This window comes from Macaca nemestrina, chromosome 12 (genome assembly GCF_043159975.1).
Source record: "Macaca nemestrina isolate mMacNem1 chromosome 12, mMacNem.hap1, whole genome shotgun sequence".
Taxonomy (NCBI): Eukaryota; Metazoa; Chordata; class Mammalia; order Primates; family Cercopithecidae; genus Macaca; species Macaca nemestrina.
In genome coordinates this window covers 18,376,928-18,380,130 of record NC_092136.1, presented here as the reverse complement: position 1 = coordinate 18,380,130, position 3,203 = coordinate 18,376,928, and the positions used below count along the sequence as shown (strand labels likewise).

The following is a 3,203-nucleotide window of genomic DNA, read 5'->3' as shown; positions in this document are numbered from 1 at the left end:
TTGGGAGTTTTGTGGCTACTGAGCAGTGGGGCGCCCGCTAACGCTGTGCTGTATCTGAAGACCACACTGATCCCACAAACGGATGGGCCTGGGGGCCACTTTGCACAAGGTTCTCCAGCGCCCTGCCCATCCTGCCTCCACCACTTCCTGTTTTTCCCACAGGGCCCCAAGAAAAATTCTCCACTGTCACTCTGTGGTATGGCCATAAATGTCTCAGCGCCGCCTCACTGATAGGTCTGGTACTGTTTGAACAGGAAGATCAAAATGAATACAAAATGAGAGAAACCAATGTCTGTATTGGGGGTGGGGACACGGTAGTAGAGGAGGAAGCCTGCGATCTTTAGGATCCGCCTCCAGGCTCAGAGGAGGGAGGGTCACAAGTGACAGGCTTGGCCGTGAGAGGGGGCCTCTTCTTACTAACCCCCACTGCGCCATATGAATAAATGGAATGCTGAGGCTTAGGCGCCCCCTTCCCCTGCTGGGATCCAGGTAGGATCCGGTTGCCTTTCTGCGGGGGAGGAGGAAGTGTTGGATTTCAGCGCTAAGGCCTCGGCGGTGCACCTCACGTGCGTGTCTAGCATGCCGTAGTTTTTCCTTTGGCATCTGAAAAAGGCACAACCTGAAAGACCCAGAACCCAGTTTCGGCCCCCAGGTCCTTTGGGACAGGAAGAGAAGAGTCGTGTGGCCGCGAGGAGGCTGTCCTGCGGCCGGGCTGGCCTCGCGGACGCAGGGGACTCCATTTCCCAGCGGGCGCCGCGGCGCTGCCACGCCCCCCTCCCCGCGCGCGCCCGAAGGAGGTAACCGCGGCCGCGCGCCCCCCTGCGCCCCCGCTGCCCAGGATTGGTAGGCTCCACCGCGCGACAGCCGGCTTGGGCTCCGAGCACCGCCAAAGCGAGTGAGGTGTGGGAGCAGGGGGATGGGGAGCCCGTCAGGAAGTCTCAGGGGCCGATTATCTTGGGAAGTGACTTTCAGAGGAATCCACATGTCGTCGAAATGGGCGCTATGACCCCGTCGGGTTAAAGTCTTTCTGAGCGACCCAAACAGAAGGTACTGCCGTGTGTCCTCCCCTTTGCACGCGACGGCGCTGGGTCGGCCTGGCGCGCCCTCCCGTGCCCATGGGCGCTAGACTAGGTGTGTGCGCAGCCGCTGTCTCCGGAGGTCGGCCCCGCCCCGCGGCGCTTGGCTCGGCGCAGCCCCGGCCCCCCGGGCTGAATGGTACGGCCCCGGCCCCGGCCCCGGCCTCCCCCTCCGCACCCCGCGCGAGTGGTGCGCGCCCCCCAGTGCAGACGCGGAACTGGCGCCCGTTCGGAGCGGCGCCGCGCTGGGGAGCGACTGACGCCCCGCTGCCGGGGACGTCGGTCCGGGCCTGGCCAGTCCCCCAGAGCTTGGGAGGTAGGAGAGTCTGGGCCGGTGGGGGTTTTGGGCGAGCGTCTGGGGACTCCGAGTGGGAGACGGGCTCTGAGAGGACACCGTGGCTCTTGGAGGAAGGGGTCTCTGAGGAGGCTCTGGAGGAGTGTGAAAGGGCGTGGGGCGGGGCCAGGGATGGGGGCGCCCCGGGCCGAGGAGGGGGCTCGGGCTACTGGGCTTGGTTCCTGCAGGGCGGGCGGCGCGGGTTCGGGTTCGGGGCGGGGGCGGGGGCGGAGGAGAACTGTCCAGCAGGTGAGGGGGCGGGCAGAGCTGGGCAGCCTTGGGGCCCGATCCCGCGCAGCGCTTGGCGGGTGTGCTTGTGCGTGTGTGTGCATGCGCCTTATTTTTGGCTGAAATTTGGAGAACCACGTTTGGTTCTCAATAATTTTTTTTTGTTTTTTAAATTTGATGTTTCAAAATTGACTTGCTGGAGAGTGAGAACGCTATTTCATCTTTCTGCAGTCACTCTCCTCCCTATCCTCGTGTATCTACCTTCTTCCACCTTTCCCTGCCCTTCCCTCTACCCCAACCCTGCCAGCTGCCAGCCTCCTTGCTCCAGTTCTTCCGCACGCTGGACCAGTCCGTGCTGATGAGCTTGCAAGGTCACTGCCTGGGGAGGCAGAGGAGGGGAGGAGAGCCTCCTGTTGTGCTCACGTCAGCAGAGATGTCATATTGCTCTCTGGTTCCTGTGGTTTTACTGTGAGATCCTGTGCAAAATGAGGGACGAATCCAAAGGGTTGGTTAGCATGGCCATTTCTGCTGAAAAGACATAGATAACTTAGAAGTTTGTGAATCCTAATTCTACCTCTGAGTGGAGCTGATGGTGATGTCGGACTTCAGCAGATAGATATGCATTTTGAGCTTGATGCTTTTGGAATACATGAAGACAGGAACCAGAGGCTCTATGTTAGTAAATATGGTTGAGGCTACAGGCAAGAGTCGGAGCCTCGTTGGTTGTGAAGACAGAGTGTGAGTTGTGGGTGATGTTAGAGGGTTTAGTCTTTAGAGGAGTTAAAGATGTTAATCTTTGTGGGGAGGGGAGAGAGGAGAGAATGAGAAGAAAAATCTTAGTTATCTCTGCAGTCTGAATAACTGAAGGCAGTGGCTGCTGATTAGATGAATTCTGGCTAAAAATCGTATCCTACCCATAGCTAGAATAATAACAAGATCTCGGCCGGGCGCGGTGGCTCAAGCCTGTAATCCCAGCACTTTGGGAGGCCGAGACGGGCGGATCACGAGGTCAGGAGATCGAAACCATCCTGGCTAACACGGTGAAACCCCGTTTCTATTAAGAAATACAAAAAACTAGCCGGGCGAGGTGGCGGGCGCCTGTAGTCCCAGCTACTCGGGAGGCTGAGGCCGGAGAATGGCGTGAACCCGGGAGGCGGAGCTTGCAGTGAGCTGAGATCCGGCCACTGCACTCCAGCCTGGGCGACAGAGCGAGACTCCGTCCCAAAAAAAAAAAAAAATAACAAGATCTCAGGGTCCTTGTGGCTCTGGAAGGAAATGATTGTGAGTGACTTGAGTTTCATCAGATAGTTCTCAGTGGATAGGGACTGAGATCCCTCCAAGGCTAGAGGGGCCTGATGCGTACTCAGTAGGAGGTGCTTCAGGCCTGATCTTTGAGATTTTGACTGGAGAGGACTCCTGGTTTTCAATATAAACATAGATTGCAAGGTGTAGCCTAGAGCTCTGGTTCTATAAATTTTGTTTTACTTTGAGATACTTTGGCTTTCGCTGTAGTCATTTCTACACAGTTCTTTTTTTTTTCGAATCCCATGACAGATTAACTACAT

At 57.4% G+C, this 3,203-nt stretch overlaps 1 protein-coding gene across 50 annotated transcripts in view; it reads left to right on the top strand.

Annotated features, from left to right (window-relative positions):
* The first annotated feature begins 814 nt into the window (after positions 1–814).
* LOC105471682 (MAP kinase activating death domain) overlaps positions 815–3,203 on the top strand; it is a 58,406-nt gene continuing 56,017 nt past the window's right edge. For 45 of the 50 annotated variants that reach the window (XM_011724396.2, XM_071074719.1, XM_071074701.1 and 42 more), the window contains exon 1: positions 1,237–1,392. The gene's annotated coding sequence lies outside the window, so the exon portion shown is untranslated. Of the gene's footprint in view, positions 1,048–1,236; positions 1,393–3,203 lie in introns of those variants that run through there. The other 5 variants (XM_071074706.1, XM_071074705.1, XM_071074713.1 and 2 more) reach the window with 2 other exon arrangements.